Below are 24,727 nucleotides of genomic sequence, written 5' to 3'. Positions count from 1 at the left end.
TAGAGGAAATCACCTGACAAAACACAATGGGGGTACTCTTTAAAAAACTGAGCCAATTTATTAGGATGATGATTATCGAACTTGCTAATAGTACTGCATAAAAATATAGGCCAATCTGTATGGGTTTGTGCTTCAAAAGTATACTTGCTCCTTTGTGAAAGGTGTAATGATAACTTCTGGCTCCTTTCCAAAGGTCTGTACTGCTATTTTTTTGTGCTATAAAAATTAAATTAATAACAGCTTGAGGTTAAGAAACAACAATTTTCAAAGGTGAAGCTTGCAAATGTACCCATAAATTAAATCCTTGTTGCCAAAATACTCTTACTTTTCTGAGAACCTGCAGACTTTGATTAATTTGCTTGAGTCAATCTTTGAGCCATGCCCATCCCCCCATCAGCTAAGGGCTAGCTAAGGGCTAGCTGATGGGGGAGAGGTGTTAGCTGATGGGGGCTGGGCATGACTCCCAACAATTATCAATTGGATTATAAATACATTTAGATGTCTTCTCTCTGAGAACATGTCACCTAAGAACATCAAAACTACTACCAGCAGTTGCAACTCGGGAGTTCTCTTCCTGTCATTGTGCTTTCTAATAATAAAGAGAGCAGAGATTAACCCTTTTGGAACTTGGGAGCCAGAGAGTAGTGATTCCCATCACCAAACTACAGTGAATGGAATAATTGTTCTCAGGAACTGGTACTGTCAGTGGCTCCTGTAGTACATAGCCTACATTCGGGCAAATGAAAGACAAAGGCTGTAGATTATCATATTTCAGGGCAACCTGAAATTTGGTCTTTGAATAAACATCTAGATCTTCTTAACTCTGAGGAAAATATTTAGTTAATTATATTTGAAAACCTGCTGCCATAGCTGTGGAGTCAGGTGAGAGTTTCTTTACAAAATAACCCCCCCCTCAATAAAAAGCTAAAATAATGACTAAAACATATGAAACTTTATTGTTTTGCAAGATGCCTAGCCAAGATTCAGAAAGAGTGAGGATAAAGTCAAATTTTTCCCCCTTTTCATTCTTTAAATACACATTGATAAAAGATATGGCTTGAATGCTCCTTTGGTTTGTTGGAAGCTTGATTCCTAGTGTGATGTTGTTCAATGGTAGACGTGCTAGCAGGGGACCTCCATCATGAATGGTGCTTTCCCTCAGACATTTTGTTATCATACAACTGGATTAGTATGATGTAAAGAGGTTTTTATATACAACTTTAGCACTAGCATTGATATCCATAAACTTAGTATGTAACATGTAATATCCAATTTCAGATATTTGGCTATAAAGATGCAATCTAAAGCAAATTTATGTCACTGGCCATGTCCTTGGACTAAAGTATTGAACAAAACAAAAGGGAAGATTTTGTTTCTGAGGAGTCCATATTCCAAATTAAAAGAGAACTAGGCTAAAAAGTCATACATTTAATAATAAAAAGACACATTATAGAGATTTAAAAAAAAATCTGTGGACTAGAGATATAATTGCAGAGAAGTTTAGAAAGTACATGCAAGATAAGAAAACATTTGACATTTTAGAAAATTATATTTGCCATAAGACTAGATGGTAAAAAAATGAGTAAGACAACTCTATTAGCAGTGTAGGATATATTTTACAGACAGAAAACCACAAGGTAAAGTCAGATCTTAGGTAAGGGCTTGACCATCCTGTACTGTTTAAGTGAGTGACAGAAATCAGGTAAATGGTTGACACATGGATATAGCACAGCAAGAGTTTTTTTTTTTTTCAAAGTATATCTCAGTAACTATATAGAATTCTGATATGGAAAAGTTAAGAAAATTGATAATCAGCTAATAGGCCACTGCTATAAAGAAGAGGAAGTTGATGATATATCAGGGACAGTGAGGTTCAAGAAACATGAATAAATTAAAGACATGTTTGAATAGCAAAACTTCCTGGGAGCTGGGGTGTGGTTGCATAAATAACAAAAGGTAGAAAGTGATAAAGTTCAACTGTTTACTGTTCTACAATGTAACTAGGGGTGAAATAGAGACATGGTACGAAGCAAGTTTAGAAAACATATAAAACCTAATATAGCTATCACCTGAGAGGCTCTGCCAGAGCCTGAAAAATAGAGAGGCAGATGCTTGCAGCCAATCAGTGGACTGAGCACAGGGTCCCCAATACAGGAGTAACAGCAAGGACTAAAGAAGCTGAAGGGGTTTGCAATCCCATAGGAAGAACAAGAATATCAAACAACCAGACCCACCTAAGCTCCCAGGGACTAAACCACCAACAAAAGAGTACACATGAAGCTTCTGATGGCTCTAGCCACTTGTAGAGGATGGCCCTGTGGGGCATCAGTGAGAGGAGATACCCTTGTTTCTGTGAAGGCTCATTTTTCTAGAGTAGGGGAATGCAGGGTGAGGAGGAGAAAGGGAGTGGGTGGGGGAGCACCCTCATAGAAGCACAGGGAATGGGCATAGGATAGAGGACTATAGAAGGGGAAACTGGGAAAAGTGATAACATTTGAAATGTAAACCAAGAAAATATCTAATTACAATAAGACAACAAGAAAAAAGAAAACATACAGTTTAAAATATTTGGTATGCGTCTAACTTAGTGTTGTGGTTCCCATTTTGCCAAATACATAGCTTTAACGGGTATTGTATGAGATGCCTACATTTTTGATGCTTACTCGATTACGTTTGCAAATAGCAACCTAGCACGACTGTCTTCTGAGAGGCTCCACCGAGCAGCGGGCTGAAATAGATGCATAGTAAAACGTTAGATGGTGGTTGGGAACTTATGGAAGAGATGAATCAAAGATTGAAGGTACTGAAGCAAATGGGAACCCCACCAGAAGACCAAAGATAGTCAACAAACCTAAACTTCTGGGAACTCTCAGAGTCTGAGGCAACACCTAAAGAACATACACATGTTGGAATGGGGCTGCAGCCACATATGTAGCAAGCAGGCTGTTCAGTAATCATGGCTGTCTTTATAGATATGTGCCTAAGTAGGCTGAGACTTGATGTGCCAAAGTAAGGAGATACCGAGAGGGTGTCTCCTCTCAGAGCAGAAGGGGAAAGGATGGGGGGCAGACTGGAATGTGAGAATTTAAAATGTTAATTAGTTAATTAATTAATTAATTAATTAAAATTAGATATTTCTAAATAGGAGGACTCAACATTCCAGCATCTGCAGGGAAGTCAGAGGAGGAATATCTGAAAGAGAAAACAGAAGGAAGAGGGGAAGATATGCTCACAAACAGAGGAGCTTAATCTCCCACAATTCAAGGGAGGTTTGCAAAGAGAAGCAGAAAGCCACAAACACAACACATAAATATGATTATATTGAATTATTCTCCCAAGGAATAAGAGAAGTTGAATAAGAAGCTGTGCATTTAGCTCATACATGTAATTCTAGCATTTGGGAGGCTAAGACAGAAGCTCTCCTTGGGTTTAAGGCCAGAGAGGAATATATAGGACATCTTGAACTACAAGAAAGTATCAAGGAAAACTAATAATAAAATGAATATCTTGAAGATAAATAAGATACAGTAGGAGAGACGTAGCCATCCATAAGAGTTTTTGGTTACACATTCTGAAGTGTAGTTGAGAATGTTCATTCCAAGAGAAGTCTATAGTAAGCACTCTTGCTCTCTCTGTCAGTGAAATGACTGAAGCTGTCATGGCTGAGCTCCTTAGCCATTTGATAGGCAGCTGTCAGACCTCTCTTTTCTGCCTGGTTGACTTAAATGCAGAGCTATCGATCATCCAACTGCCACAGGGATGGCCAGACCACCATCGTGGTGTCCTGGTTGAACACAGCTAAAGGATCCTCCCTTCAAAGAAACACTATGAGCCATGCTACTGATGAGGCCCACACTTGGGCTTCTAGGGGACATGCTCCAGTATTGACTGCTCTCGGTAACTGCATAGGAGACTTCATGTCAGTGAGGACAAATATCAGTGTTCTTGGGATGAGTCTCCGATCTTGGGGTTGTCCTTGTTTAAGCCGAGTGGAGAAGTGTCTTAACTCAGCAACATGCTGATGATTGGTACCTTTTCAAGGTTTGCGATGGCTGGAAAAAAGAAGATGTGATATTAAAGGCTATATAAGAAGCCTATTTCTTGGTCTTTCCCTATCAGTGTGATGGCTTCCCTCCTGTGTAGCGTGTCCCTGATGAGGAAATATTAAGCCCCGATAAAAGTCCCCCGAGTGATCATTTATTTGCCTACTTGTCTTCATCACTGGTTGAGTGTGCTAGGTTACTGTATGAAGAGCAAACGAGCCCCTGCGATTACAGTTTCGGCAGCAGGAGAGGAAGCAACCATGACAACAGCGTTCACAGCAAGGTTTTAAAGAACTCCGAAAAGGGGCTGGTAAAAGAGAGCTAGGAATTCTTGTGGAGGCAAGAAGCTGGAAAGAGCTGGGAGAGTAAAACCTGTAAGCCTCTGTGTCTTGCTGGCAGTATTCCAGAGAACTGAATAGCGTTCAGAGCCAGGAACCTCAATGCCCAAAGCAGAGGAACGCTGATACTTGCTGCTACGTGATGGGTGGCTGGCACAAAAGTCCAAAACGATCACAGCTATAAATTGCTTGAAGACGTGAAGCACAAGGCTGCAAATTAAAAGCCTCTTCATTGAAAAACTAGAGCTTGCTTTGTCCTGAATATGTGGACCTGCAAGTCCCCAGTTCTTAGAGCTTAGAGCCCTATTTTTCGTCCTGCCTAGAACTATAAATTTCTGGGTTGAAAAGCAGAAACAGTAAACTTCTAAGACCAAGCAGTTTTTAAAAATCCCAGCAAGGAAATCTTCTTTGCTTATTCAAACTGCCCATTCAAAGTGAGCAAAATGTCAACCTGTAGTTATTTCTGACAAATGTGGAGACACTGTCCTCGAGCCTGACCACCAAAATGACCAAAGTGGAGTAAACTCATGGAGATGGGACAAAAGGTGGACATGTAAGAACAGAGATTCATGAGAGTTCGATTATTCGAAAGACGCTGTGGTAAATATTGAAGCTGCACGACCAGTTGCCTAGTCACCGTTTCTCCACTGCCCCTGGCCCTCCCTGACCCAGGCAGTCGCTCCCAGGCTACTGCCAGCCACATGGAACTTGCACTAATTCATCTCAATGGCTCCATGCTGGCCTTCCAGTACTCTGATCCGGGCAGTCCACAAGCCCTTTTAGCATGGCACCTCAGCATACTGCACCCACTGGTTCGTTTTAGAGTAGAAAATATTAGTTCATAGTCCTATTCCCTCCTAGCCCAGGCAGGGGGTGCTGAAAACTCAGTAAACAGCAGCAAAAACACATACAATTTGGAGCTGACCAGTCAATTTGTGTTCTTATGCATATTGTTTTTAATTCTACTCTATGTTTACATGTGTTTGGGTCGATTACATGTGCATTTTACTTTTAAACAAGTGATTTCTAAAAAAAAATGCATTAAAGCTTTAAAATAGCAATTAAATATACAAAAATATGCTTACAAAAACCAATGTTGAAAAATAATCTGCTGCAGAATTCTTATTGTACAAACATGTGTACGAAACCTGAGGTTCAACATTCTCAAATCTTTTTTTTTTTTAAACGACTTTATTTTGCAAAACAAAGATAAATGTAAAGATTTTAAACATTTTTTGCTTAAAATTATACATTTTTGTCAGTACTGTTTTTTCAGACATTAAAATAAATTTTACATAAAACCATGTGAATATGTTTTTTAGTCAGTACTTGATTTTTTTCAAGGGCTTGACAGTATGCATTGAAAACGTACTAGTTGCAATAAGCGTAAAGTACATGCAAAACAAAACGCAACATGGGAATAGTCAAAGTCTTCTTGTTTTGTGAATATATGTATATTTTTTGTTTTCTTTATTTCTTGGACTTCATACAGTCTGTGAGTTGTTTCTGGGGGAGTGCAAGCCTCTGGGGTTAGCATCCCACTATCAGTGACTGCATATTATGTCTGTTCTTTTGTGACTGGGTTATCTCACTCAGAATGATATTCTCTAGATGCAGCCATTTTCTTAAGAATTTGGTTAAGTCATTGTTTCTGGTGGCTGAGTAGTATTCCATTGTGTATATGTACCACAATTTTTGTATCCATTCGTCTTCTGAAGGACATCTGGGTTCCTTCCAGCTTCTGGCTATTATAAATAGAGCCGCTATGAACATTGTGGTGCATATATCTTTGTTTTGTATTAAAGTGTCTCTGGGGTATATGCCCAGAAGTGGAATAGCTGGGTCTTCAGGTAGTACTATATCCAATTTTCTGAGGTATCGCCAGACAGATTTCCAGAGTGGTTGTATTAGCTTGCAACCCCACCAACAGTGGAGAAGTGTTCCTATTTCTCCGCAGCCTCGCCAGCATCTGCTGTCATCTGAGTTTTGGATCTTGGCCAATCTGACTGGTGTGAGGTGGAATCTTAGGGTTGTTTTGATTTGCATTTCCCTGATGGCTAAGGATGTCGAGCACTTCCTCAGATGTTTTTCGGCCATTCGGTGTTCCTCAACTGAAAATGATTTGTTTAGCTCTGTACCCCATTTTTTAATAGGGTTATCTTTTTTTTTAAGGGGGTTAAATCTAGTAAATAAGCCCCATAGAGCTAAACTAGGAGATTAAAGTGCCCTTCTCCACGTTCCCGGACATGCCTTGTCAGCAGACCTAAAGGCAATGGCTCCTAGACGTCACCGGGAAGACGCCCTGCTTCACCACCACAGCATGGCAGGAGAGACATGGGTGGTGCTAAGGTATCAACCACACAGTCCCAGAACACTGCTGAGGTCCTCAGCTGAGCTGCATCTCGCCAGAAGCAGCAGGGGTAGCTTTGCCTGATCCTGTGAGCGAAGGAACTAAGAATTCGAATACTTGCTGGACTAACTGGAATAAGAGCATCTTGAAACAACTTGGATTCTAAAACTGAACCTGAAGTGACAGGCGTTCAATTTATTTAGTGAAGCCAGTCCCGTAAATCTTACTAAACAAACACACAAAAAACTTTACCTGGCATTTTAGGCCCTCACCTCTAAGAGTAAGTTTTATGTACTTTTGACAGTCCCATTTTCAGCAGTTTTTTTCCGTTTGTTTGTTTGTTTAAATAATGATATATTTTTATGCATATGAGTGTTTGCTTGCATGTACGTGTTTGAGCCTGGTGCACTCGGATACCACATCTGGAACTGAAGTTACAGATCTAAGCTGTGAGCCACAGGGTGGGTTCTTTGAAATGAACCTGGATCATCAGAAGAGTAGCCAGTGTTCTAAGCCCCTGAACCATCTCCCCAGCCCCTCAGGAGGTTTTTACCAGCTGCAGGGGAAGACTAGCCAGGCTAGAGGTTGCATGAACTGCCAAAAGGGGTGAGTCTCCACTTCTCAAGGTTCAACTCCGGTGAGCACAGGCGTACTTTACTCACTGAGCTGAGAGAAGCAGGTGAGTCCGGAGGACCTTCGGTGGTGGATCCTGGAGAGCAAGGCACAGGTCTGATTTCTCCCTGACTGCCTGTAGGGGGCAGCCTTAATTTTTACCTGAGAAGAAGAGAGGGAAAATATAAAAGTTGGGTGGAAGGAGAATTCTGTAGGAAGTATTTGCTTCTATGACTTATTTGCAGACTTAGGAGACCTGTACTTTAATACATGTTTTTCTGCCTCAAAACCTCTGGCAACAACTAAGAGGGAGAGGTAGAAAGGCAGCAGCTGGTCCAGGCACCTAAAGAGACTGCTTAGGGCTTGAGGGAAGCTTCATCATCCTAAAGAGGATAGAAAAAGCAGCTGCGCTGTTTTATTAGGGGTCAGGGTTGGAGCTGTGAAGGAAGCCATATTAAAAAGAACATAAATGTAAAGACAACCTCTAATTCAGGCTTACCTTTCATACACAGGCTACTTCTGGGTTGGCTCTCCGTATAAATCACTCCCTGCCTTCCCCCCTCCCCAGCACACATTCACAATAGTTGCCTGCCTTGCAAAACTATCCCATGAGCACTGGATTCATTTTTTGTTCCTTTAGTCTTATATGCATATCTTTATGACAACAGGCTACCAAACCCTTTTTGCAAGGTGGCTTCATAGTAAACAGTGTTAATACAGAAGTCTTGTTATGATAATATGCGGTTTCTTATCACGGACCGGTACTGCATGAGTAAAACGATCCAGGAAAACACCTGTCAAGATCATTCATCTGACTTGTTTGTAGCCACATAATGACACATAAAGATCTGGAAAGTCTTCTAGGTAGTACTTAGCAACATTGTTAACAAGATGCTATGAATGGCAAAAGTAAAGAGACTTTCCTTGCATGTGAGGAACATGCACAAGGGGTGAGGTTCCAAAGCTACCCACTCAGGTGTTTGATAGGACTCACCTTCAAAGACCTCTGAAATCACACTTTTAGTTTTAAAGAAGGAAGACAGATGACTATTATCCCAACACTTGGAAGGCAGAGGCAGTTAGATCTCTGAGTTTGAGGTCAGCCTTGTCTGCACAGTGAGTTCCAGGTCACCCAGAGCTACACAGAGAAACCCTGTTTCAAATACCCTCTCCCTCCAACCCCCAATCAACCACAAACTCTTCAGCACTAAATAGAGTAGCTGTATCAAGATTCTTCCTCCAAATGCTCAGGACTCAGAGAAGAAAAAAGGATTGTAAGAGCTAGAGGTAATAGACAACTACAATTTAAAAATAAAAGCTTTACAGGCACAGTGGAAGAGATAGTGTGAACAATAACTGTCTAAGTTAAACTAGCGGAATCACAGTGTGGAGAGGGAAGGTGGGCCCTGGTCTCACCCCTAATTGACAGTTTCTAAAAGAGGGAGAGTGAAGGTTTGTAAAACTGTAGCTGTTGGCCGGTTGATCATGTCTCAGTGGTCGGCCACACCTCCAAGAGTAAGTATATGGACAGAATAAAGTATACTTGATATATTAGGGAATAATGATAATTAACAAAGAAGCCACAAAGTTAACTACGTTGGAACATGAGGAAGGTATGGAAGAGAATGGAAGGAGAATTTAATGAAGTTGCATTTACAATATTCTCAAAGGCCTAATAGAAGTAAAAAATAAGAAGAAACAAAGAGTATCATCAAAGACACCATCCACTCACAGTATAGAATGATATTCTCACAGGAGAGGCACAGACCATAAGGGTCAAAGAACATCAATTCATCATGATGCAAATTAAGAGGCATAAGAAGTACAAGAAGGGCTGGAGGAGAAAAGGCACCATGCTATGACTACAATATTATTTTCTCTACTGGATTTGACCTGGAAGACTGAAATGTCAAATGAACACCGATGGAACGAGGTGGTTTGAGACCAAGCACTTGCTTCGAGGATCCCCAAATAAGAATTTTTGAAAGAGTAAATTGATTTACTTAAGAAGTATAATATGATTAAAAATGATTTGGATTTGTGAATCTATTGAAAGTGGAAGGCCATTTTTAGTTTATTAAACCTCATAAAACAATTAATGGAAAAAAAGGGGCCAGATATTTGCAAGAAAATCAAAAAAATAGGGAAGGGAGGAAGGAGAAAAAAGAAAGGGAAAATGATGTAATTATGTTGTAATGTAAAAATAAAAGAGATAATAATAATAATAATAGTAATAATAATAATAATAATAATAATAATAATAATAATAATAATAATAAAGTTTTTAAAGTTGGGGGATATTTATTTATTGAGCCCTTCATGTCTTGGTCCTGGAAACCAGGCTGGGAAGGTAAAGAAATGAGCACAGAACACACACAGGAACATCTGCACAGAGCACAGAACACTCACAGGAACATCTGCACAGAGCACAGAACACACACAGGAACATCTAAACAGAGCACAGAACACACACAGGAACATCTGCACAGAGCACAGAACACACACAGGAACATCTGCACAGAGTACAGAACACACACAGGAACATCTGCACAGAGCACAGAACCCACACAGGAACATCTTCACAGAGTACAGAACACACACAGGAACATCTGCACAGAGTACAGAACACTCACAGGAATATCTGCACAGAGCACAGAACACACAGAGGAACCTCTGCACAGAGTACAGAACACTCACAGAAACATCTTCACAGAGTACAGAACACACACAGGAACATCGGCACAGAGCACAGAACACACACAGGAACATCTGCACAGAGCACAGAACCCACACAGGAACATCTGCACAGAGTACAGAACACACACAGGATTATCTGCACAGAGCACAGAACACTCACAGGAACATCTGCACAGAGCACAGAACCCACAGAGGAACATCTGCACAGAGTACAGAACACACACAGGATTATCTGCACAGAGCACAGAACACTCACAGGAACATCTGCACAGAGCACAGAACATACACAGGAACATCTGCACAGAGTACAGAACACTCACAGGAGCATCTGCACAGAGCACAGAACACACACAGGAACATCTGCACCGAGTACACAACACACACAGGAACATCTGCACAGAGCACAGAACCCACACAGGAACATCTGCACAGAGAAACTGGGCACAGATGGGTTGGGGGGACTCTAATGGAACCACGCCAAGGATGAAGCATTCAGAGCCTTCCAACTTTTATTATAGGCAGCAGAGAGGGAGGAGTTAACCATAAGAAAGCAGCCTCACAGTGTAAACATCTGAAGGAGGATGATGCAGTGGCTGAGTCTTGCACAGAGAGGTCAATTATTCTGTCCCTAAAAACTCATACTTGCCTACACTGCCAACATTAAGTGGAAGGTTTTGCCATCCCTCAAACCTCACCCATCAGGAGAAGGCAGAGTTGACTATTTCCAGGAGCCTTAAGTGCTGGGACATTGAGATATTTGTGTCTATGTTTAACAATATATATTTCCTCAGGACTTTCTTAGTCTTTAGATATTCATTTAAGTTGTTTTCAGCTCCCCATATCCTTAAAGTTATATTGTTTATTGATTCTTTCATGGGGATAAATCTACTTTTTGTTGTTACTGAGATTAAGTAAATTCATACATTCACTTCTAAAAATAATTATAACATCTCTTGCATAAGTAAATTTCCAAATTTTGTAACATAGACTTCAAAAGTACTTGGGACAAAGGTGGGTCCTTGGAGAATGCAGTCCTGGAGTTGTGTGTGTGGTCAACAGCAATGTGCAAGTGTCAAGATGTGGTTCATTTAATGATCAGAGCACACGTGTTCACACACTTTTTCATCTTTTATTAAACACAGATATGGATTACGTTGGTAGTATTAAAAAGAAAAACAGTAAGTGAATTGCTTTAAAATAATGTGTTCTTGCAGGAACTCTTGTCTTTGGCTTGAACTGCACTAAACTTTTACAGTGCTAAGTGTTCTTTTTTATTTCAGATAAGACTTTGGCAGAACCTCTTAAGGCAACTCAACAAGTTTATTTGTAGAAACATTTATAACATACTCAGAATAATAATGGTGGGTGTCATGGTAACAGGTAACAATTACTGATCATTTATCCTGTCCTCCATGCTCACGAAAAAACATCTTTAATCTTTGCAAATACTTTTAAGAATTGTGTGCCTTTCTTATTTGAATTTACAGCTTAGCACATTGAAGCTCAACTAGATTCAGTAATTTGTCTAAAGCACACAACTAACACTGATCATAGTCTAGAATCTGGGGTATATTTTAATTCAGAGCTTATATTTTAAAATCGCATGGTATGTTGTACTATAGCATAAGGGAGCACCATGTGGTTTCTAATTTCATTTTGACCTTCTCTTATCTTGGTGACCTTGAACATAATATTTAAGTTCCCTGTCATGCCAGTTATTGTATTGTTAGTGGTTAATTATGGTGATATCATCCCTGTTAACCTCAGAACTGTATCCGTTATGATTCAGTGAGATGATGCATGTAAGATATTCAGAAACACCCCTTTTATTTACTGATACTTAATTCTAACTGTTACTCACAGTATTAACAAAACAGCAATATTGCTGCCAACTATGGAAACGAGGCTCAAACACTCAAAAGCAGATGCCTTGACAATTTAAATGTAAGGTAATAATATTAATTATGAAGTTTTTAAAAGTTCTTTCTTCTGCCCTATACAATTTTTTTTTCCTCAAGAGACAAATGAATTCCTCAAATTTAATGATGTCATTGTGGGTTTTTGCAGCTCATACATGATTTCAACTAAACCATTTCAGATAAGATTACACTTGTCACATATAAAACACATGGCTTGACTCTTGATCACTCCCTAAATCAATTTGGAAGTAGACAACACTGGAACTCTACAAAAGAAAGGATGACAAAAATGTCTCTCTTCACAGTCCGGCCTCGATCTAAAATAGCTAATTTTTTTGACCATGAATCTACATAAAATCCTAGCTGATGCCTTCTTAAGAACCACTTCCTTTAACTCTATGATTCTTAGAACTTAACATTGAGCCTAAGCCTCAGGGAACATCTAGGAGGAGGAGGAGGAAAGATGCTGTAACCTGAGGAACTAGAAACCTGCTCTACAATATTGTCTCCACCCCTAACATCACATTTCTTAATATGGAAGGGAATAATCTCTCATGGATCCCATCTTCAGATGCATAACTACAGGCAAGCAAGGACCAGTGAAAGAGGGAGAAATAGTCTTAGGGTAACCCCTTAATTGGTTATCCAATACCAAGTGGTTAGCCCAGAAACTATATGCACACAAACAACACTAAACAGACCCAACAGATTCTATTTACATTTTACATGTTAATTTGTGTGTTTATGTGTATAGAGTTCCTGTACATGATTTTACTATACCAAGTGTTTAGCACTAAAACTATGTACACACAAGCAACACTAAACAGACTCATCAGGTTATATTATTTATATATGCATGTTTATATGTGTGTATTTATTTGTATATGTGTGTATATGTATAAATGCATATAAAAAGACTCATGGAATGAGGTGGAAGGAGAGGACATAGGAGGGAAGGGGGAATAATGTAATATTATTTTAATTACAAATATTTTTAAATGAAAATTAAAAATTTACAAATGTATTAATTTTGGTGTATAAAAATTGATATCAAAAATAATGTTTTTTAAAGAAACATTATCAATTCAGAGAATGAAAATGTTACTAGGACCAACAAAAGTATACATCTGACAAATAGTTCCAATGAAATCGTAGCATCAGAACACCAAACCCATTACATTACAGTCTTCTTTATGTGACAGTTTAGGAATTAAGAAGTCATAAGGTTGACTGGATGCCAGACACCAAGAATGAGGGTAATTGGCTTCAAGGTTATGTGGGAACTTTCTAGGGGAATGAAATATTTTGAATCTTAAGCATAGCTTATTTGAGTATGTAAATCTGTCAAAATTCATTGACTCCTATACATTAAAGGGGTGAGTATTATTGTGAGTAAAATAAACATCAATAAACATGACATAAATATAAAAAAACAGATAAACACTGTCAAACCTTTTGAAAGGTCAGACAGATATCTACTTTGTCTTTTCCCTTCTTATATCAAAAGTTAGGAGGCACCTGCCACCTGTCACTATGCTTTTGACTCAGATGACCAGAACACGCGTGTGCAGTGAATGATCCAACAGTAGAAAAGATGACAAATTCTCCATAGGCATTCCATCAGCTCACTGCTTCCTTTGGAGAGAAGAGGGGAACCCCAGTGGGAGCCACTGTCTCAGGCTGTGTGGCCTTATCAGTGAGTCTAAGGAGAAATATTCCAAAGGTGCTATACTTAACAACATCAAATAGGAAATTATGTGTCTGCCCATAACATAACATAGAACAAAATATAATCAGCCAGTATATGAAGCTTTGCCCACAGAAGTGTCTAGATTAGAGCTTTTAGATTTTTATTTTGTTTCTTTTATTTTGGGGTATTATGATATAATTACATCCTTTCTCTGTTCCATTTATTCTCTTAAAAACCTCTCAAATTCTTTTCTGTGGTCTCTTTCAAATTCAGTTCTTTTTATTTTAAACAAATTATTACACATGTAAAGCTATTAATTTTTAATGGATTTTATGAGCAATGAGTTGAAATGTTCACACTGAACATCTCTCTTGGAGATTCTTAATGCATATCAGCAAATAAAATGTTCTTGCTACGTTTTAAATTAAGAGAATCTACTTATTCTTTCCTACGTAAGTTGCTTTCACAGTTAGTTACCATGGAGGCTTTTCATTTCTCTACCTGACCTTACCCTGTGAAACCGAGATTTGTGCAATGTGTTTCTGACAATGAGATTGGTCAAGAAGGACATAAAGGAAAGAAAATATTCATACAAAATAACAACCATGATGTGCACATTAGTAGTACAGGGAAAAGACACTCAAATGGCACTGAAGGACCTCAGGGCTGCTAGAAAACATTGTCTTCTCAGACAGCACACTTCAGCAAAGATGAAGACTGAGATAAGTTACCAAACACAGTAGGAAAATGGCAATTTATCTCCCTTTGTACATGTAATACCTGGTTCTAAGTACTTAATAGTTACACTGGCCAATAGATTTCAGAGGACCAGACATAAAATGAAATCGGCCTTGAGTGCTAACCAAAGAAGTTAGTTGCCACTAAATGATAAAATATAACAGTGAGAGCTAGCCAGTTATAATTCTAATACAATAAAATATCTTTAATGAAAAAAAACTTCAGTACATAAAATGATTTTAAATAATATTATCAAAACAACTGCTGTAATGACTGCTGGGATTGTTCTGTAGCTGTGATAAGAAATCCTGAGCATAAGGAACACAAAAGGAAGAAATGTTTATTTCTGTTCACAGGTTACAGTCTATCGCTAAGCTACGGACCCAAAACAGGGAACTTGGAGGAATGCTACTTACTGGTTCATTCTCTGGCTCAAACAGCAGAAGTCAGGACCTCCTACCCAGAGAATGGTGCTTCTCCCTGTGCTGGACCACCCTGCATTCTGCATAGACTTGTCTAACAATCAGCCTGATAAGGGTAGTGACTCAAAAGAGGCTCATTGTTCAGGTGATTCTAGGCAATGTCAAGTTGGCCTTTACTGTTAACTGGGAAGAACACTAAAGCAATTTATCATTGCCCGTTTTAACATCATGTAGAATGAAGAAGTGGGGGAAATACAAAGTTCATAGACCTCAAGAGAAAAGAGTCTCCCTCTCTAAGCAGAAAATGTGTTGCCCTCAGTGTGTGAGTTTAAGGTTAGCACAGTGGTTGCTGTGCGAGGTGATGCTGGATTTCTTTGTTAAAGCTCCAAACTTCTAGCAGAAAACACAGAAGTCAGGCACCAATGAAATGCAAAGAACACAGGAAGTTCTAGGGAAGAAAGAACTCTGGCATCCAAACCCATCAGGCTGTTTCCTACTGGATGGTCCCTAATGATCTAACCACATCACTAAAACAGAGGTTTTCTTTTTTTTTCCCTTAACTTTATTTTTAAAAACACAAAGATAAAAGAACAAATTTTAAGCATTTTTGCATAAATGTATACAAATACGTTTTTGTCAGTGCTTGGCTTTTTTTTTTTTTTTTTTTTTTCAGGTTTGAAATTCTGCATTAAGGTCTTACTAGTTACAATGAGCAAAAAGTACATGTAAAACAGGATGTAAGCCAGAATTAGTCAAAGTATTCTTGGTGTGTAAGGATTGAGTATGTTTTCTTTTATTTTCTTGAACTTCACACAGTCTGTGAGTTGTTTTGGGGGTAGGCCGAGCTTTCTGGGGTTAGTATCCCATTATCAGTGACTACATATTATGTCTGTTCTTTTGTGACTGAGTTATCTTACTCAGGATGATATTCTCTAGATGCAACCATTTTCTTAAGAATTTGTTTAAGTCATTGTTTCTGATAGTTGAGTAGTACTCCATTGTGTAAATGTACCACAATTTTTGTATCCATCCATCTACTAAAGGACATCTGGGTTCCTTCCAGCTTCTGGCTATTATAAATAGAGTGGCAATGAACATTGTGGTGCATGTATCTTTGTTTTATGTTGGAGCGTCTCTAGGGTAAATGCCCAGAAGTGGAATAACTGGGTCTTCAGGTAGTACTATGTCCATTATTCTGAGGAACCACCAGACTGATTTCCAGAGTGGTTGTATCAGTTTACAACCCCACCAACAGTGGAGAAGTGTTCCTCTTTCTCCGCAACCTCGCCAGCATCTGCTGTCATCTGAGTTTTGGATCTTGGCCAATCTGACTGGTGTGAGGCGGAATCTCAGGGTTGTTTTGATTTACATTTCTCTGATGGCTAAGGATGTTGAGCATCTCCTTAGATGTTTCTCAGCCATTCGATATTCCTCAATTGAGAATGTTTTGTTTAGCTCTGTACCCCATTTTAATAGGGTTGTTTGATTTACTGGTGTCTAGCTTTTTGAGTTCTTTGTATACCTTGGATATTAGGCCTCTATCTGATGTGGAGTTGGTAAAAATCTTTTCCCATTCTGTTGGCTGCCGTTTTGTTTTCTTGACAGTGTCCTTAGCCTTACAGAAACTTTGCAATCTCATTAAGTCCCATTTGTTAATCTTTGACCTTAGAGCTTGAGCCATTGGTCTTTTGTTCAGAAAATTTTCTCCTGTGCCTATGTGTTCTAAGGTTTTCCCTACTTTCTCATCTAATAGTTTCAGTGTACCTAGTTTAATGTGGAGATCTTTAATCCACTTATACTTGAGCTTTGTACAAGGAGATAAGAAAGGGTCTATTTTCATTCTTCTTCATGCTGAGTGAGTGCCAATTGGACGAACACCATTTGTTGAAGAGACTGTCCTTTTTCCATTGAAAGTTTACAGCTCCTTTTTCAAAAATCAGGTGACCATATATGTGGGGGCTCATTTCTGGGTCTTCTATTCTATTCCATTGATCCACGTGCCTATTTATGTACCAGTACCATGCAGTTTTCAGCACAATGGCCTTGTAATATCTTGAGGTCAGGGATAGTGATTCCTGCAGATGTTTTCTTGTTGTTGAGGATGGATTTCGCTATTCTAGGTCTTTTCTTATTCCAGATGAAATTGCACATTGCTCTTTCCAACTCAATGAAGAACTGGGTTGGAAAACAGAGGATTTCATACAATGGATTGTTGATATAGAACCTCGAATTCTCTAGCTACAAGAAACTCACGTAAGATATGATTATGGTGACATTTTAGGCTAAAATTCAGTGAGTAGGAAAACTTGATTACCCAAATAGTAATTAATGAAAGGAATATTGGGTTGCTATGCTTGCATGACATGAAGTACACTACAGGGGAACGTTGCACAGACACCCATGATGTTCCAGTTTGCTTTCTCGTGCAGTGATAACCACCATGGCATAAAGCAATGTAAGACAGGGGAGGATTAGTTTATTCTTTCAAGTTGTAATCTGATGTTGAAGGTATCCCAGGCAAGAACTCAAGCAGAAATTGAAACACAAAGGATGAGGAAATTCTGCATATTGACTTGCTCTCAGATTTCCTTTCAGGCTCATGTTCAGCTAGCCTTTGTATGGAGCACAGGTCGATTTTCAAAGAATGATGCTGCCCAGAGTAGGCTGTGCCTCTGTATGTCATAATAAAACAAATGCTCCTCGAGATGCTCTTAGAATAAGCTGATCAAACCACAGAGGCTAATAGAGTGAGTGAGGGACCGAAGACGTGGTTGAGTCAAGAAAATGTTTGCCACACAAACAAGAGAGCATGAGTTCAATTCTCAAACCCCATGTAAAAGAAAAAACAGTGTGGTTGTAATAAAACACAAGCATAATTTCATCAATAAAGAGATATGTGGATCATCAAAGGAGGCCAGCCTAGTCTAATGAATGAACTGCCACAGATCCCAATTAGCAACTCAATTAAAAATAGGTTTGGAAAAACAGCATCGGAGGGTTGACCTTTGCCCTCCCCCCTATTCTCACACACTAGAAATCACTATAAATAATAATGAACATAAGAAATTATAAATAAGAAAAAAGTTTCAGTATATTATGATGGATTATGATGCCCTAAAGAATTAAAGGGAGGGTAGAGTTCCTGGTCACGTGATTTAACCCTTCAGGACCTGAGTTGTGCACATTTGTACACCCAGTTAGCAGAGTAAAAACAATTTTTTTTTTTTTTGTATCTAACAAATTTGTATCTAACAAATTTGAAGATGGCCAGCACTTAATCCTATATCTCATCAGACATCTTAAATAAACTCAATGAATAAACAAAAGCACAAAAGCTAGGTTTTGTTGTTATTATTTTAGCCAAAACTTTATAAGAATAACTTACACCGTCATCAATAGAAAGAAGTGTGAACTCACCAGAAGCCTGTAACGATCGTAATTACATATGAACATGAAAAGGGAAATGTCAGAGCATTAAGAAAAACGGAAAGAAATGGAGAATGGAACTGAAATCCGGTGATTACAAAGGTAGCGGGTTTCTTGATCAGCCAGGTAGAACTACCAGATGAGAAATCAGCACAGACATGAAAGAGCGAAGCACACCATCCGACAATGAACTCGGCTTTGTATTTAGAGAATTCTTCACACAGACAGCGAGGTGCTCATTATTCTTAGGTGCACATACAGTATTCATAAAGAGCTAGTTTCTGATTCATAAAAGAAGCCTGAGCAATATAAAAGAAGTTGTCAGCATACAAAAACATGTTCTCTAACCGTAATTGAATTAACTATAAATCAATAGCACGGAGATAAAAGGCAAATCTTCCAATCCTGGCTAATTAAACAACATTCTCTTAAATAGGCCATGGAAATTTTTGAGTAGTCTATGAGACTTAACAGAGAAAAGCTCAAGAGAGAGGGGGAAGGAAGTGTTTTTTACCAGAAATACAATAAAGATACAATCTTAAAATAAGAAGAAAATGAAGATACAGCCATACTATATGGAATGCCCCTAAGCATCCCGTGGTAGGAAGTCCACACATGGAAATACACATTTTATTATCAAAGAACAAGCAAGTTCTTTGTTAAAAATAGAGAAGGCATTTGGAAGAGTTCTCAGTTTCCTGAGTATTTAGAGGAACAGTGCATTGCTGAGCAGTCCCACTCCTGAGAATTTGCCCCACAGAAATGAAGAACGTTCATACGAAAACAGCTTTAGGTGCAGGTAGGGTCTATACACTATCAACTGGCAGTGCCTAACCTAAGTAAGCCATGTTCACACACTGAACCTGTAAAGAGCAATAAAAGTAACGGATTGCTAGCCCATGAAGCAGTGTGGATGACTCTCAAACATTACACAAAACACAGGGGCCAGACTCCCCATCACAATGAAAGTGAGCATTTGGTACCCTTCCTAAAATTCTCGAGTTAGGGACAGTCCAGTATGATCCAACCCCAAAGACTCATGCTACCAGATGCCTTTGGGCTGGCATTCTTCCCTAGTAAGACAGTGTTCTAAAAAGTGATGGAAAATAAAGGAGAAAAGGGTGTGCCCCCACCATTGGCAAGGTAAGTTGGGAGAGCACAAGAAAAGTGTGCTTACCCAGTGTTTTGATATTTCCCAGGTTTACTTTGAACCCCTTGTTCATTAGTCTATGATTTTTATCAAGAATGTTTAGCATGATTGCCACATATGTTCTAAAAAATCCAACTTTTTTTCCTCTAGAGAATAAATTCACATTTTGAATATTAAACTTAGTTTTCCTGCAGTGATAAACTCTACTTGGATTTGTGTGTGTGTGTGTGTGTGTGTGTGTGTGTGTGTGTGTGTGGTGTGCTATGAGATTCAGTTTTCTCTCTGTGATTTTGCATTCATGCTTACAAGCATTGTATTTTCTATGTGTTTTTAAAGATTATTTTCCACTGTTATAGTAGGTTTAAGTAGTGCAAAATGATCTTAATTTTTCTGTTGCTTGAAAAAACGTTTTGAGATTGACATGGTAGGTAAAAATTACCATAAAGGCATTAGAACTTCAAGTTCTCTTTGTGTTTGTGTACATGTGTGTGTGTATGTGTGTGTATGCATATGTCAGTATTTGTGTGCAAATGTATGTTTATGCATGAGTGTATATGTGTACACATGTTTGCATGTGTGTGTATGCATGTTTCTGTATGCATGTATGTGAGTTTATGTTTTATTTTAATGAAATATTATGAGTTTATATTTTAACAATTATACACCAGTTTTATAAACGTTTATCACTTTCATTACATTTTATATACAAATCAAATGGTGACTTCATTAGAGTTCAACTTCTAGGCATGATGATATTTGTAATATGCTGTGAATGTTCTAGATGAGATCATCTTCTATACTTTAAGAAGAGGTATTAGTGTTCAAGGAAAATCAAAGCAGCAGCCAGGAACAAAAGATCAGTTCTTGGTCCTCAAGAAAGTCAGTTCTGGACCATGGGCAGGCAGGGGAACTGTTGTCTTTTTCCTTGTCAAGCATCACCACGCCCAAATCAGAGCTGTGCCCAGGTGCTGAGCTGTGCCCAGGTGCTGAGCTGTGCCCAGGTGCTGAGCTGTGCCCAGGTGCTGAGCTGTGCCCAGGTGCTGAGCTGTGCACTGTTCTGACCTAAAAGCTCTGAAATCTCTGAGGATTGTTTCCATCATTTCCTGTTGTTGCTCCACTTTCTAACACAGGAAGAAAATGTTAGGGCTCAAGCCTTGATTTCTAACTTTATCGTCTAATGTGAGGAAATGTGCTTTATGAGAAAAAGCCTGATTCTAGCATGGAACAGGAGAATATTCAGGACAGCTGGGAATACTTTAGAGTGACAGCAGCCAAGAATGGGTCAAAAAGAAAATGTGTATGACACATACAAAAACAGATATGTTACTCCTCAAACATAGCTTCTAGAACAGTCTATGGAAACATTACTCAGAACAGACGTTCCTCAGAATAACTATATATAAATAATAACATGAAAAACACAAGAGATACTACACCTAAAAATCATATTTTTAAAGCGCAAAGTATAGACTAATTCGAGAGAAAAATGGATGTAAATCTCAAGTTTTTTTTATAGATACTGATAGGCTATTTTGATATTTCACGGAAACTCACTAAAATGCTCTTACAACTATGTAAAAGAGTTCAAATCAAGATAAATAAGTAACATTAATTAAAACAAAAATGTGTGTCTTTTTTTCTTCATCCATAGTAAATTCCCTTCACCCTTACCTGAGTCTTCCTCAATAGCCTCGTATATGTGTGTGCATGTTGTGTGCTCATGTGTGTCATATTAAAGTGTACGTGTGTGTAGCCTAGGGCTCCATGTCAGATGACTTCTTCTATAATTATTTATCTTTTTATTACATCTACCTATTGAACCATGCGTATTTCTGAGGGGCAGGGATTGCTATAAGGTAAGTACACAGGGCAAAAGACAACGGCCCTGCAGGAGTCAGTTCTCTACTTTCACTTTGTGGATCTTGGGAGTCAAACTCACACTGCCCAGTTTATGGGCAAGTGCCCCTACCTAATGTGACATCTCACAGACCATTCACCTTACTTTTGGACACTGCGACTTTCACTGCTGGATGCACATATTTTGGTAAGCGTTTCCAGCATCCTGCTGAGTTCACTTCCCTATAGCTAGATTTTAGGAAACACTTATCACTGCACTTTTTAACCCAGGTTCCTAGGATCCTGACACAGATCCTCATACATGCACAGGAAGCTCTAACCCTTTTTCCATGTTACCAGTAACATCTAAACTTTTGAAAATTAAAATAGGGGAAATACAATAAATGTCACGACTAAAAATTAGCCTTTTAGAGCATAATTTCCAAGAATGGGCCACTAATTTAAGAAAAAAAATTCTGTACATAAATTTCAAAACATCGTTTTCTGCATTTTGATAGAATGCTTATGGAAAATGTTTCAGTGTTTGATGGAACGCTCACCGAAATGCTCTTAAGACTGTGTATTGATTTTTCTAATGCATTTGTTGCATTTAAGTCTATGTACTCATGTCCTTCTAGGTCTTTACAGTAAAAATTTTATCATAAATGTTTGCTGTTGACCATTCACAGCCTTTTAAAAGTCAAGGATTTGTGGCCAGCATCTGGAATTAAATAAAGTGACTCATGACCTTGTAAATTCCATCAATGGCATCTTCATTGGAGATAACTTTATTCTGTAAAATGTGTTGGTTTTTGTCAGGCTAACACTAATCTATGAGTAATGAGAATGGCCAATGGAGCTGATTCGGTTAACAATACTTCATGTTGAGGTATTGTGATAATAGAACCTTACATAGCATTTGAGTTTTGACCTCCCAGACCCACACCATACTTTCTATGATTCTTTTGTGGTTCTGGACAATGCCCTGAGCCGCCAAGCTGGTTAGTTTTCCAGTCAGAATCGTAAAGAACAAATGTGCTACAGAAGATGATGTCTGTGCTGCCTTGGCATTTAAGAATGGAGTCTTCCATAGGAGCCTTTCCAATCATGATGAGTCTACGATTAAGTAACTACATTTAAAATGACAAAATGTACAACACGTCTTTATGAACCCACATGCACACATGTGAAAATCCTGGAAAGAAATTTAATTCAATAAAAAAATATTGTTAATATAATGGGTTTGGTTTCAAACACCAAAGGAAAGTGTTTTGCACATAGTATGTTTCATTAGTGTTAATGCATGTAGTGTATTGTTTGAAGGCTACCTGGCTAAAATGAAGACCTGAAATAGAGACAGGAGGAGTGACATTGCTTTAGAATGGAATTATTGAAACATAAGAATTCTGCACTGTAGGCGGATTTACAGGAATCCAACACACTTGCTTTAGAACAAAGGCAATGGTCTAGGGGAGCAGCAGATAAAGGCTGTCTAGAGATGGCAGTGGGGGCTGCCTACACAGCCGCCCTCCCGGCTGCAAGGGCACATATGGAAGAAACAGGGAAGAGCTCTGGGTTCAGTCCCAGCAAAAGATGTTTCCCTTACCCTCCTCACTGAAATGAAGGTAATTTATGCATTGATTGTCTTTTTCTCAAACAAAAAAAAGGTGATGAATATGGCAGAAAACAAGGCTCACTTTTATTTCTTCTTCTTCTCTTCCTCCTCCTCCTCCTCCTCCTCCTCCTCCTTCTTCTCCTTCTCCTACTCCTTTTTCCTCCTCCCCCTCATTCTTTTTCTTCTTGTTCCTTCTTTCTCTTCCTCCTCCTCTTTCTTCTTCTTCTTCTTTTGCTAAAGACGGCAGTGGACAAATGCTTATTTTATTTTATTTTAATGACTGATTCCTGTGAGGTCACAGCCAGGCCACTATGTACAGACATGAGGGAAGCTTTATCTCTTGTTCTCTTCCTCCTTGGACAGCGTCTTGATGCTCTCTCTCTTACTTCTGGGCCTGGAGGCGCTTCTTTCGCTTTCCTGTTTCCCTCCTTGGTCAACCTGATCAGCCAGTAGTAGCTTCTTGCGGGCTGTGTCTGCCTTCAATTTGTGGATGTGCTCCATGAGAATCCACTTGTTTTTTAATAAGTCCCTTTGACCTTCAGGTAGAGGCTGTGGTACATATGGAGATCAATCTTTGATTCCTCCTATCTCCTGAAAAGCCGGTGCAGGATCCTCATCCTTCTCATCCGGGTTACCTTCTCTGGCATCCAAGCGTTGGCAGTATCCCTAGTCTCTGTGCCCATATGCCTGCCCTTCGGCCGGGCCAAAGTGTTTTTCCCAGCGTTGAGCCCGGGAATGGACAGTCACTGGCTTCCGGATGATCAGCCCATCTTTGATTAGCTTCCTGATCAGCTGACGGGAGTTGGCATTGGCGATTTCATTGGTCCCACTGGGATCCAAGCAGACCTTTTTTACCACAGCGGAGGACACTAGAAGCAAGCCTTTTCCTTAGCCTGAGCATCCACACAGCTGCGGACACAGCAGCGAAAGGCAAGACTCACGTTCTAAGATCATGAGAAAAACAAACAGTAGTAGTGGGTCCACTTTCTGCCTGCTGTGTTCCGCTGAGCACAGCTCAGTTCATAACAGTTAATAAGGATCATTCCTTCTTCAGAGGGGAATAGGGAAACGTTGGGAAATCAGAGCTTTACTACTCCCTCTTCCATTGCTGATGTGTAAGTCACATCATGAAAAGTGATGTAAGTTCCGTTTCTCTCCACATTAAATGGGAAATTTGTATGTTTTCAAACTGTCCTCAAGTCACACTGCCCCCATAAGATTTGCGTGCTGGAGAACCTGAGCTAGGAACCTCAACAGCCACATAAGACAACAGTAAAACCAGACTCTCCTTTACATGCCGACAATCTCAGAGCCCAGGAGGAAGGGGCAGGAAGATCCAGTATAACCAATCCCTCCTTCATACACCAACAGTCACACTCCTCACAAAACAGGGAAGCAAGAAACCTAACACAACTTGTCACTTAATATAAGCTATGCAAGTTAATAGCGACATAGATGAGCTGAAATCTACATCTGATGTATGCATGTGTGATGTATGTATGTTGTACACATATTACCAGAAATACCATACATCTTAACCTAAGAAACCATCCTTTTACTTAATGAGCTTAGAAATCTTATTTGACTTGAGTGTCCTGTGTCCTGTACAGACTCCCACCAATCCTGCGTCATGCTTCTTGATGATATGGAAACCCAGAGCTCCTACTATATGAACTGTCACGTTTTAATGCTCTCTAGTTGTCCAGTTATATTCAAGTTGATCAAGAGTATGAGATAGCTTTTCCCTGATGAAAAGTAATATTCTTTAATTCCATATTAAACATCTTTTTTTAAAGAAATGAATGACATTCTGCCTTGAGATGTAACACAACTGTCATTCCTTTTACCATGGTTGTCCTGACCTCTATTCCTGTTCCTTCTCAGTGCTTTT

At 39.1% G+C, this 24,727-nt stretch overlaps 1 pseudogene across 1 annotated transcript; it reads right to left on the bottom strand.

The window, feature by feature from the left end:
• Positions 1-23,169: 23,169 nt before the first annotated feature.
• On the bottom strand, positions 23,170-23,737 carry LOC308416990 (large ribosomal subunit protein eL19-like; annotated as a pseudogene). Its single transcript has one exon. The product of its transcript is annotated as a large ribosomal subunit protein eL19-like (transcript).
• Between the last annotated feature and the right edge of the window lie 990 nt (positions 23,738-24,727).

This window comes from Micromys minutus (genome assembly GCF_963924665.1).
Source record: "Micromys minutus genome assembly, chromosome: 2".
Lineage (NCBI taxonomy): Eukaryota > Metazoa > Chordata > Mammalia > Rodentia > Muridae > Micromys > Micromys minutus.
The sequence above is the reverse complement of the archived record's forward strand: the minus strand, read 5'-3'. Positions and strand labels throughout refer to the sequence as shown.